The sequence below is a fragment of the Chrysochloris asiatica genome, unplaced genomic scaffold, assembly GCF_000296735.1.
Source record: "Chrysochloris asiatica unplaced genomic scaffold, ChrAsi1.0 scaffold00017, whole genome shotgun sequence".
Lineage (NCBI taxonomy): Eukaryota > Metazoa > Chordata > Mammalia > Afrosoricida > Chrysochloridae > Chrysochloris > Chrysochloris asiatica.
This window is the reverse complement of record NW_006408535.1, coordinates 23,317,855-23,331,365: the sequence shown is the minus strand read 5'-3', so window position 1 is coordinate 23,331,365 and position 13,511 is coordinate 23,317,855. Positions and strand designations below refer to the sequence as shown.

The 13,511-nt window shown below is 36.9% G+C and overlaps 1 pseudogene; it reads right to left on the bottom strand.

Moving 5' to 3' along the window:
- The window catches only part of LOC102832432, a 139,241-nt pseudogene that overhangs the window by 2,233 nt on the left and 123,497 nt on the right, over positions 1-13,511 (bottom strand).

The following is a 13,511-nucleotide window of genomic DNA, read 5'->3' as shown; positions in this document are numbered from 1 at the left end:
ATATATATTGAGCTCTGGTAGCATAGTGGTTACTAATCGGGCTGCCAACCTCAAGGTCAACACTTAGAAACTACCAGCGGTTCTGCAGGAGAAAGATGAGGTGTTCTGCTCCCGTAAAGATTTACAGCCTTGGAAACCCTGTACAGGGTCACTATGAGTCAGAGCCGACTTCATGGTACTCAACAACAACAACAACAATATATATACTTCAATTCTACTTTGTTGCAAAAATCTTTGAAAAAGTATATGCATATATAGAGAGAGACAACTATGTATATATCTTAATTTATTAACAAGTGCATACATAATAAATATACCTAGAGAGATGTAAGGAAGGATATATATTAATAACTTAGAAATGGTTCCTTAGGTGGATAAATACCTGGGTAAATTCCATTTAACTCTTTTATTTACAGAAGGTGATTTAGCATTTGAGGACATGTGTGTGTGTGTGTGTGTGTGTGTGTGTATCTTCCAAATAGTAATAATTAATGTTTTTGGTTTCATTTCATCCTGTATAAAAATAGATTAAGAAAGCTATTTCTTAGTATGAGCGTAAGGAAAAGTGACTACAGATGCAAAATGACTGATATATATTTGGCTTTCCCTTTCACAAACTGCATTATTACCAGGCCATTGTCTCAATTATGATGATGATGAAATATTATAATTTGTCTTCAGGTCAAATTATTCAGTCATTCTCGAAGACTCCCACCTAAGTAAAATATTTCTCTGCAATTCATAATAGCATCATTAGAATATTCCTCCAATTTTCTCAGGGTTTAAGGTATTTGAAAAAACCTATGATTCTTAAGGGTTTAGATGCTGGAGAATAATCCTGTGTCTATTCTGACCCTTTGACCTTCTGATTCCCATTGGCAACATTAATGTACACTTCAAAGATTGTTAACTATTACAAATGTAACAGAATTTCACTATATCCAATTTGTGAAATTCCAAGATTCTGTTTTACTTGAATATTATCATTCATAGAAGCCAAGTGTTTACTAAATGCTCATTTTATTTATCCTCTCATTCATTTTTCCTTCATTTTTTTTTTTTTTTACCAGTGAAAGATATAAATACTGAACTATAGCAGTGAAAGGTACAAATATTAATCTGTACTAAGGAGAAAAATTATGAAGTCTGTATTCATCATTGTATAATTCAAAGATGAGTAAATCGGGGTAAAGAATACTTAAGAGACCAATGACTTCTTCATTGAAAACACCTTTTTAAACAACACAAATGATGACTACACACATGGCCTTCACCAGATGGAATACAGATATCAAAATGACTACATCTGTGGGAAAAGATGGTAGGAAGACTCCATATCATCAGCCCAAACAAAACCAGGCACAGACTTTGGAACAGACCATCAATTGCTCATACACAAGTTCAGACTAAAGTTGAAGAAAATTAAACATGACCACAAGAGCCAAAATATGGCCTTGAACATATTGCACTTGAACTTAGATATCAAATCAAGAACAGATTTGATGCTTTAGACACTAATGACTGAAGACCAGAAGAGTTGTGGGATGACCCCAAGATCATACAGGAAGAAAGCAAAAGGTCATTAAGAATATAAGAAAGAAGGAAAAAGCCAAAATGGATGTCCAAAGAGACTCTCTGAAACTTGCTTTCCATTTTAGAGATGCTAAAGCAAATGGAGCTCTGGTAGTGTAGTGGTTACGAATTGGGCTGCGAACCTTAAGGTCAGCGGTTCGAAACTACCAGACGCTCTGTGGGAGAAAGATGAGGCTTTCTACTCCCATAAAGATTTACACCCTCGGAAACCCTGTACAGGGTCGCTATGGGTCGGAACCGACTCGATGGCACTTAACAACAACAACAACAACAAAGCAAATGGAATAAATGAAGAGGTAAAAGTCTGAACAAAAAAATTCAAATAACATCTCTAGAAGACAAAGTCAAATCTAATGAAATAAACAAAATGAGGATTTAGAAAACCAAAAGAGAAGCACATTCTCATCATTTCTCATGCTGTGGGAACTGAAAAATAATTCAAACCTCAACTTGTGGTGTTGAAGGATTCTATGGGCAAATAAACATTCTTATCAATGGAGAAAAATGGAAGTTGTTAAGGACTTTATTCTTCTTGGATCATCCATCAACACTCATGGAAGCAGCAGCCTAGAAATCAAACGATGTATTGCTTAGGCAAATCTGCTACACAGACCATTTTAAAGTGTTAAAGAGCAAAGATGTCAGCTTGAGGACTAAGGTGCACCTGACCCAAGCCATGGTATTTTCCATACCTCATATGTGGTACTGTGGGCTAATGTGCCAGACTGCAAAGCCGTTTGAACTGCAAGGTTGGTTGTTCAAGCTCACCAGCTGCTCCTCGGAAACCCTACACATGGTTGCTATGGGTCAGAGTCTACTCGATGGCACTTAACAACAACAACAACATATGCATGTGAAACCTGGACAATGAATAAGGAAGACCGTATAAGAATTGATGCTTTTGAGTCATGGTGTTGGAGGAGAATATTGAAAGTGCCATGGGCTGCCAAAACAAGAAACAGATCTGTTTTGGAAGAAGTATAGCCAGAGTGCTCCTTGGAGACCAGGATGGCCAAACTTTGTCTCTCATACTTCGGACATATTGTCAAGAGGGACAAGTCACTAGAAAGGGATATCATGTTTGGTAAGGTGGAGGGTCAGAGGAAGACCCCTAATGAGATGGATTGGCCAAGTGGCAGCATCAGTGGGCTCAAGTGGCAACAATAGTGAGGTTGACCCAGGACCGGGCAATGCTTCATTGGTACCGACTCAATGGCACCTAACAACAACAACAGTGAGCAAAATATTGAATGATGCAGAAAGCATCAAAAGAAGATGGAAGGAATACAGAGTTTACTAAAAAGGATTGGTTCATGTTCAACCATTTCACAAGGCAGTAGATGAGAACCAATGATATTAAAGGAAGAAATTCAAGCTTCATTGAAGGCAATGGCAAAAATCAAGTCTTCAGGGATTGATGGAATGCAAAATTGATGCAGTGCTGGAGGGGCTATCTTGTCTATGTAAAGAAACTTAGAAGACAGCTACCTGGCCATCAACTTTGAAGGGACCCATTCCAAAGAAAGGTGATCCAATGGAATGTGGAAACCATTGAACAATAATATTAATATCGCATGCAAGTAAAATTTTGCTGAAGATAATTTTAAAAAATGGTTGCAGTAGTGCATCATGGATCTGCCAGATATTAAAGCTGGATTCAGCAGAGAATGTGTAATGAGAGATATTATTGCTGAGTTTAGATGGATCTTGGTTGAAAGTAGAGTTGCTGTGTGATGAAAGTAGAAAATAGTGTATTATTCACTATGCAAAGACTTGATTGTGTGGATCATGACAAACTACATTGTGAAGAATGGATATTATAGAACATGTTATGTGCTCATGAGAAACCTGTACTTTCAAACAGAGCAAGGGAATACCGAATGCTTTTAAATCAGGAAAGGTGTTGGCCAGGGTTTTATCATTTCACCATACTGAAGTAATCTGTATGCTGAACAAATAATTGGAAGTAGACTCATTAACAATCTGTGGAATGCAGATGACAAGACCTTGCTTGCTGGAAACAGCTCTTAAAACACATACAGATGAAGAGCAAAGACTTCAGTATGGACTGTACCTTAATGCAAAGAAAACAAAGATCCTTATTACTGGACCAACAAAAAAACATCATGATAAAGGATGAAAAGTTCCAAGTTGTCAAAGATTCCATTGCTTGGATCCACAATCAACACTAATGGAAGCAGTAGACAAGAAATCAAATGACATATTGTATTAGTTAAATATGCCACAAAAGCCTCCTTTCAAGTGTTCAAGAGCAAGGATGTCAATTTGAGGACTAAAGTCTACCTTACTCAAGCCATGGTATCTTCAATCACCTCATATGCTTGTGAAAGTTAGACAATGAACAAGGTAGACAGGATAAGAATCAATGCAATTAGCAATGCCAGAGATGGAGGCAGAGATGATGACATGGAGAGATGGAGTGGCTGGGAACTCTAGACTCAAGGATGGAAAGGGGCTGTGTGTTGGCGGCCGGTGGGGGGCAGGCTTGCAGGGTATGCCCTTTGGTTGTTTGAATGGTTATATATATTCCTGAGTGCCTCAGTGTATGTCCAAATAATCAGAGAGAATGGAAGCAAATGCTGTTGAATGATAATGAATGGAGGGGATTGTAATAATTTCATTCAAACGAAATACAATAGCATGAATGTAAAGCTGATGTTGTCCCATGTAAACTATTACTCAATTCACAATAAAAACTGAAAAAAAAAATCAATGCAATTAAATTATGGTGTTAGTGAAGAATATTGAAAGTACCATGGACTTCCAGAAGGACAAACAAATATGTTCTGGAAGAAATACATCAGAATGTTCCTTAAAAAAAAACAACAAAAAAAAAAACTGATTAGTTAAGAAACTAAACTTAAGATACATGATTTGTTTCTACATGAAAGTGAAATTTGATCAGGGTTAATATATATTTTAGGACAGAGTCTAAAACCCCAACCTTACTGAGTACATTCCAACACATATAAACCCTATTGTTTTGTGCTGTAGGGTCAGTTCCAACTTATGCCAACTCTTTGTAGGGTTTCTGAGAGGCATTTAGTGAGTTTGAACTGCTCACCTTACCATTAGCTTATCCTACAATGCCACACTAGGACTTCAAAACTGTTCTATAGGGTTTATAAAACCGTACATTTTTACAGGGGCTGACAGTCTCATCTATCTCCTGTGAAGTGGCAGGTGGATTTGAACCACCAACATGGACAACTCGGAACTTTTCACCCTTTTTCATGATGTTTTAAGCTCAATGCTTAATTTACTGTACCACTGAGGCTCAATGAAAATTCTACTCGTAGGGCTTACACTGAGTTATCACATATGTACTTAGTATAATAAGAATCTTTTATTTCAGTTTGCAGAGAAATAGCTCATTGACATTTTTCATTTTAAAAAATTATTCTGCCAGATGAGGATATGGAGAGATAGAAGAGCTGGAGACTCCAGACTCATGGAAAGAGAAAGGCTGTGTGCTGACAGCCAGGATGCAGACTTGCAGAATGTGCCCTTTGGTTATTTAAATGATTATATATTCCTGAGTGTTTTTGTGTACACCCCCCAAAGCAAAACACAACACAACAAAACAAAACAAAAACAAAAAACAGGGAATAGAAGCAAATGCTGTTGCATGATGATGCACGGAGGCGATTGTAATCATTGCAATGAAATGATGAGTGTCAAACCAATGCTCTCCCATGTAAACTATCACTCAATTCACAATAAAAACTTACAAAAAAATTACTCTGCCATACAAATATGCCATATTTAGTAATCTAGATCAATGAACCAATTTAAATACTTTGATAGAGGTAAAACATAAATAAGATAATAGGTATACTATGCTAAAATTACTCTTAAAGTTAATAGTTTTCATTGCTAAGTACCGTTGAGTCAGTTCTGATTCATAAGAACCTGTATAGAATTTCTGAGCAGTAAGTAGCATCTTTCTCCCTTCAAGCAAATAGTGGACTCAAACCACTGACTGCAGTTTGCAGGCTAGTGCTTATGCTACAGATACAATACTTAATTAAACCATATGTTCAAAAATTCTTATTACTTAATGATCGTGTGTGGTCAAGATGAACATATATGGATGAATAATTGATTTGAGAAGGATCAGGACACCAATGTTTAGCTTTTCCAAACTGCTCTACCATTCCGTCATCTTTAACACCAACTGCTACTCCTCCCCTCATTGCATTCCTTTCTGCATTTGGGTTCTATAATTAGCTGCAACATATCATGGAACTCATAAGTTATCTAGGAAGTGGATCACATATTTGTGGAGACTGTCAGGCCACCAAATCCATGGGTCAAGTATCATTCTAGAGTCTTTTCCTGACACATGTGGTTACAGAGGCTGATAAACCCAAATCAGCAGATCTGATGACAGGCTGCTGACTCACAAAGAACTGGAAGTGAATGAATCAGGCTGCTGACTTAAAACCCAAGAACCAAGGTCAAATGAAGATGACTCTGAAGCAGGATCCAGAGCAAGAAAAAATTTATGCCAGATCACTCATATACTCATATATTGAATGCAGATCTTACTCTCAAGGAAATTATGAGTGGTGACTTGAGTCACACCTTCTAGTAAAGCAGTGACTCAATACTCATCCCACCCTAATCCTACTTCATTAGTGTAAGAAACAAATTACACCAAAAAGGCCACATAATGAGAGACAAAGAGTAGGATTTAAAATCTATCATTAAACGGAAGATTATGGGTAAAAAGGGAGCACTGTGGCTCTGTAGAATAAGCACTGGACTGCTAACCACAAGCTCTGTGGTTTGAGCTCACTAGGAGAAAGATGATACTTTCTGCTCCCGTGAATATTTAAAGCTTCAGAAATCCTGTAGAGGGTCACTATGAGTTGGAAACAACTCTACAGTACTTAATAACAATACCACCGTGGCTCGTTGTTATTCTCTGATGTCATCCAGTCTATTCTGACTCATAGAACCCCTATGCACAACAGACTGAAACACTATCCGGTCCTGCACCATCCTCACAATTGTTGTTACATTTGAGTACATCAGTGCTGCCACTGTGCCAATCTATCACATTGGAGGTTTTCCTCTTTTTCACTGACACGTCACATTACCAAGCATGATGTCCTCTTAATAGCATGTCTAAAATATGAGAGATGACCTCACCATCCTGGCTTCTAAGCAACAATCTGGTTGTACTTCTTCTAACACACATTTGTCTGCTCTTCTGGCAGTCTCTGATACTTTGAATATTCTTCTGCAACTCCATAACTCAAATACATCAATTATTTTACCATCTTCCTTATTTGTAGCCCAACTTCCACATGCATAGGAGGAAATTGAAAATGCCATGGATTGGGTCAGATGCACCTTTGTCATCAAACTGATATCTTTGATCTTCAACATGTTAACGTGATCTTGTGCAGCAGATTTGCCTAATGGAATACATCATTTGATTTCTGGATTGCTTCTTCTATGAACGTTTATTGTGGATGAAAGCAAAATGAGGTCTTTGACAACTTCAAGCTTTTCTCCATTATCATGGTGTTATTAATTGGTCCTGTGATGAGGATTTTTTTTTTTTTTTCTTTACACTGGAGTACAACCCATACTGTAGGCTGTAGCCTTGATCTTCATCAGTAAATATTTTAAGTCCTTTTCACTTCAACAAGCAAAGTTGTATGTTCTGCCTATCACAGGTTGTTAATCAGTCTTCCTCCAATCCTGCTGTACTTCTTCATATAATCTACTGTCTTGGATTATTTGTTCAATATACAGATAGGATTAGGTATGATAAAAGAATACAATCCTGGTGCACACATTTTCTGATTTCAAAACATTCAACATCTCCTTGGTCTGCTCAAACAACTGCCTCTTGGATGGTATCAATATGTAGAGATCAGAACTGCAACCACAGGTCTGCAGTTCCTTTTTATTCTGAGTCTGAGATTTACTACAGCAATATCCAAGTTTAGGTCTTAATTTTATTTTCTTTTGTTACATTGCTTATAGGTATTATTTAGGAAACTAGAGTATACTAAGTTACATTTCCTGCTTGAAGTAAAGAAGGAACATCTATGAAACATCTTTAAGTAATAAATACTATTTTTAAAATGTCTTCAATAAATTTATGTAAAACCTCCAATCAGTTAATTTCCCTGTATCAAATGATGGTTTTAAGTTAAAGCTCAAAAAATGAACGAGAAAAACTGGTTAGAGGGTGACTGAACTATGAGCTTATATTGCTCCTTAACATTTTTTGTTTAAAATAACAGGCCTAGGAAAATATCTGTTTCTGTAAAGATAAGTAGACTTCTGTCTAGATTAGAGACAACACAATATCTTATGCTTCCAATTCTCAGAAATACTTTATTTGGGGGCTATTTCTTAGATAGCTTGGAATTTTTCTTTCTTTCCAAAAGATCTTAAATTAAACAAGAGATAGATGCACAGTGATGAATGCAAGAAGAGAACCTTAGGCATATATTTCATGTGATAATTGCTTTTTCTTTTGCATTTAGAAACTACAGTCAAAACTGATAGAAATGCACCTCGTTTTACCGCTCAAAAGAAAAGCAATCACTATGCTTGTCAGATCTATGAAAATTTCTCCCATTCTGGAGATCTTTGAAAAATGAAATTGTGTTTGTGGCTATCTTGCAGTGAATTCAATTAAAATTAAATTGTTAAATTTTTCCCTGTAAAATGTTAGCCACTTCTATAACGTAATACCTGAGCAGGTCACATGGAAAATAAATGTGTTCCCACTACACTATCTGCATATTTCTGAGGTTGAGGAAAAACTTATGTCTATCTTATGACTGTCTACTCACATGAGAGCAAATTATATTCACCCTACAAACTCTTGACAAAAAAAAAAAAAAAAAAAGATTCTATTTTGTTACTTAATTTGCCTCTGGCATTTAGCATGCTACTGGATTTTATAATTTAAAAATGTAGATAAAGTACAACTGGTTTGTGCATAAGCTGGATGAAAACTTTCAGGAATCTGTTTCATCAAACATTAATAAGGGAAGTATACAATTAACAAGTAGTTGCTCTTTGGGGACTAGAGGTAACCTGTTTTTAGTTACTGTGAAGGAAGTGGAGATAGAAAGAATGAATGAGCAAGATGGTAATTGGGTTTCTTAGATTGTTCTATTCGAAAAATGTCACATTTCAGAGATTATACTGCCTTGTATTTCAGGGTAGAAGGGGAGATTCAAGAAAGCATCTGTGGGTACAGAAAGACCAAATTGCCTCATCAGTCATACACTGTATCTTCAACTCCTCTGAGAGTGTTCATTCTAGTACTCAGCTGAGGCGCTAACTCAAGGCCAAAGTCTGCTCCTGAGATATGTATATTTCAGAACCAATAAACTTAGGAAAGAATGAAATAAAAAAAAAAAACAAAAAACAATTCTTTTAGACTAATCTATGTTTTCAGAATGAGATTCTCATGACACTTCCCTAACTGAATCTTCTATTGTCAGTGCTTGATCTTTACAATTTGGCTATTTCTAATTTGGACTATTGGGAGAAAGATGGCTCCGTACGATAAGCACTTGACTACGAATCACAAGGTCCACAGTTCGAGCCCGCCAGACACTCCATTTGAGAAAGATAAGGCTTTCTGATCCAGTGAAGATTTAAAGCCTCAGAAACCGTATACATACAGGGTCACTATGAGTCAGAACCAACTCAATGGTACTTAACAACAGCAACAAAATGTTTTGCTATTGTACTATATAATGTAATTTCAAATTATTTCAAAGGTCTATGAAAATTGCCAAAACTAGCTGGGCAGCATTTGTTGTTGATTATTTGTTGTTGACTTCCTTTACTCCAATTTTAAATTTAGATTAAAGATTGGTAATATAATCTCAAATTTAAATCCATGGAAATTGTTTTTTCCTGTAGATTTGTTGCTAAAGGTACCTGCTGTATTTCTAAAGGTGTGCGTATATGAGTAAATCTATGAGCATTCACTGCAGATTGGTTAGCACACTTTTAAAATACTAAAAATTCCTCTGCAAGAAGGAATAATTCTATCACTATGTTCACTCAGATTTTCAAAGGACTCCCAAATTAATAACTACCCAACATAATGTTTTCTAAGTATTCTGGCTATATTCTACTTCTACAAATTTTAAATTATTTAAGCATACACTATAGTACATATAAGGAGCTCTGGTAGCATAGTGGTTACGAATCAGGCTGCTAAGCTCAAGGTTGGCAGTTCGAAACTACCAGCCGTTCCGCGGGAGAAAAATGAGGCTTTCTGTTCCTGTAAAGATTACAGCCTTGGAAACCCTATGCAGGGTCACTATGAGTCAGTCACTATGAGTCGGAACCTACTCCATGGTACTTAATAACAATATAGTACATATAGAGCACACACAAGAGTAAATAAAAAATACTGGGTTCCATTTCGTATATACATGGGTTATTCCAAATAAAACGTGTTTAAACATGTCTCTGTGATCAACGGATGGCTGCTGACAATATTTTGCATCTGGACATCTGTTGTAGTCTTGTTAGGGATCCTTCAAAGAAAGCTCCAATCAAAACTGGCTTCCAAGGGGATCTACTGCATTAGTTAAATTGAAGGCAGAGAGATCAGCTCAGAAGATTATGGTGACTGTTTTTTGAGGTTTTAATGTTGTTGTTGGTTTGTTTGTTTTAGTATTCCATAGGACTACTCTTGTTAGATTTCCTCAAAGAACTCAGAATAAATATACGGCCTTATTAAGAAGTTTTAAGAAAGTTGCAAATTGAATTGGTAAAAAATAAATAAATAAATAAGGTGAGGAAAGTTGTAACTGAGGATTTTTTTTTTCCCCATGACAAAAAATGAACCTGCTCATTCTTTGAGAGTAGCAAGAGCTGTCCTAAGAGAATTTTGTTGGAAAATCTTACTCCATCCACCCTATAGCCTGATATTGTCCCTTCTGACTTCTTTTAGGTCCCCAAGCACAAATTATATTGAAAAGGAACATGATTTGAGTACCTCAAGGATGCCATAACTGCCCTATTAACTTTGTGTAAAATGAAGAGCACAGAATTCCTCAGAGAAAGGTTAGAGATGGAAACACTGCCTTCAAAATTGTATATGCATAGGTGAAGAATATATTATGAAAAAATAGCTAAAAGTTTTGACTTTTTTAAAAATAAAGATTTATATGATTTTATAACAATACTTTTTTGGGTTACCCTCGTGTATGTGTATTTATACCACAATGTTTTGTTTACTGTTGGGTTTCATTTATATTGGGACATACAGAAGTTCATAAACCACATTTTTGCCATATCTAATGACATAAATGCTTGGATCAGCTATCAACACTCACGAAAGCAGTAGTCAAGAAATCAAACGACGTATTGCATTAGGCAAATCTGCTGCACAAGACCTTTTGGGAAAGTGTTCAAATGCAAAGATATCAGCTTGAGAACTAAGGTGCACCTGACCCAAGCTATAATATTTTCAATAGCCTCATATGCATCCGAAAGCTGGACAATGAATAAGGAAGACCATAGAAGAATTGATGGTTTTGAGTTATGATATTGGAGGAGAATATTGAAAGTGCCACGGGCTGCCCATAGAACTAATAGATCTGTGTTGTTAGAAGTGCAGCCAGAGTGCTCCTTGGAGGCCAAAATGGCTGAACTTCGTCTCTCATACTTCGGACATATTGTCAGCAGGGACCAGTCACTGGAGAAAGATATCATGTTTGGTAAGGTGGAGGGTCAGAGAAAAAGGAAACCCCCCAAGCAAGATGAATTGGCCAAGTGGCAGCATCGATGGGCTCAAGCGTGGCAACAGTAGTGAGGTTGGCCAGGATCAGGCAGTGTTTTGTTCCGCTGTGCATAAGGTCACTATGAGACAGCACCGACTCGATAGCCCCTAACAACAACAAAAATTACATAAAATTCATTAAACAAAAAAATCCATAATGATGCAAATATACAAAAGGAGGAGAACAAGGAAAATATTTCATTACTTTCTTCCAACCTCTCAAATTGGTACATCTATTTATATTGCTTTTAAATTGTTACCTGAGACTTTCAAAGTTCCAGCTATAGAAAATTTTTAAATGGAGTTACTTGTTTTAATGTTTCTGAAAAAAAGAGGAAAAAAATCTCAGCAAGGCAGTATACCATTAATGCTTCAACATAGAGTATAGAAAACTCTCTGTGGAACCAGTCTGGCAAAGGAATCTCATGAGAATGAAGGGACATATAGAAAATGTGTGTGAAAAAAAAGAGATTGCTTAGCTCAGGATGCTTTCTACTAGAAACACTGAATATAATCAATACAAGTATTTGTGAAAAGAAAGTGAGACTCTGGATGCCAAATGACAAGGAAACCATTGCTTAATAAAGGTCAAGGTCTTGAACTTTTCAGTAACAGCTGAAAAGAATAGCTGGCATGAGAAGCTAAAATGTCCAATTGTAAAGTAGTTCTGAAACTATAAATTCAAAAGCTTAGCTTAAATTTATGGCAATTTTAGGTTTTGCTTGTATTTTATATTTCTTTGCATTTTTAAAAAACATAAACAATAAATTGCTGAGTTAAGAGCACACAACTTATAGACAATTCATGCTAAGAATAGACTGCCATAAAACCCATTACATTAAAATTTTGAATTAAGTACAATGGCTTGTAATAATGAATACACACAACTTTGTGACCCTCATGCAAATACTGCAGTTCAGTCATGCATTGGCACAAGAAAGGGGAACATCGCCTGCCTATTTCCATCAACTACAGTTAGACATCAGTGAAAATGATGCCCAAGTTACTCTGCTTCCATGCTGAAGAACTAAACAATGAAGACGTTACGAAAATAGAGCAATACATGATTGCATGTGAAGAAGAAGACCAGGACCCAAAACTTTTAGAACTCAAAAGTTTTTAATGAAGCCTTTTGTGTCATTAAAGCAGGGATGGCAAAGTCAGAGAAGCAAGATTCTAATACTAATAGGTTCAACAAAATTTATTGTAAAGTTCCCAACAGCCTCAGCTGACACAGACCATTTATGACAATAAAAAGAAAAGCTCTGTACAAACATCTTGGCAGCAGTAATGGTCTCAAGCATAGCAACGATTGTGAGGCTGGTGCAGGACAGAGCAGTGTTTCTTCTGTTGCACATAGGGTTGCTATGAGTCAGTACCGACTCTACAGCACCTAAGCACAACAAGTTTTCATAACTTTTCCCCCTGTCATTGACTTCATTGTATCTCCCCCAAAATATGGGTCAGCATGATTGCACCATAATTCTCAATTGTTTTGCAGTTGTGTAATGATATAGTGTGGTTGTTGTTAAGTATTGTGGAGTCGGTTCTGCCTCATAGCGACCCTGCATAGGGTTTCCGAGGCTGTAAATCTTTATGGGATCAGAAAGCCTCATCTTTCTCCTGAGGAATGGCTGGTAGTTTTGAACTGCTGACCTTGAGGTTAGCAGCCCGATTCGTAACCACTGCACTACCAGATCTCCTTATGTAGTGCGGTAGTTATGTGATTATTCCCATGATGTGATTTGCTGTGATAAACAAGTAGAAGGATTAAGGATGGGCTAGGCTTTGGTAGCGTAGTGGTTACGAATCGGGCTGCTAATCTCACGGTCAGCAGTTCGAAACTACCAGGTGTTCCACGGGAGAAAGATGAGGCTTTCTGCTCCTGTAAAGATTTACAGCGTCGGAAACCCTATGCAGGGTCGCTATGAGTCGGAACCGACTCCACAGCACATAACAATAACAACAACAACAATCCCTTTGGAGTCCTGGTGTGGCGCTGTGGGTTAATGCGCTGGACTGCAAAGTTGATTTGGATTGCAAGGGCGGTGGTTCAAGCTCACCAGTCACTCTTTGGAAATCCTATACAGGGTCTCTATGGGTCGGAACC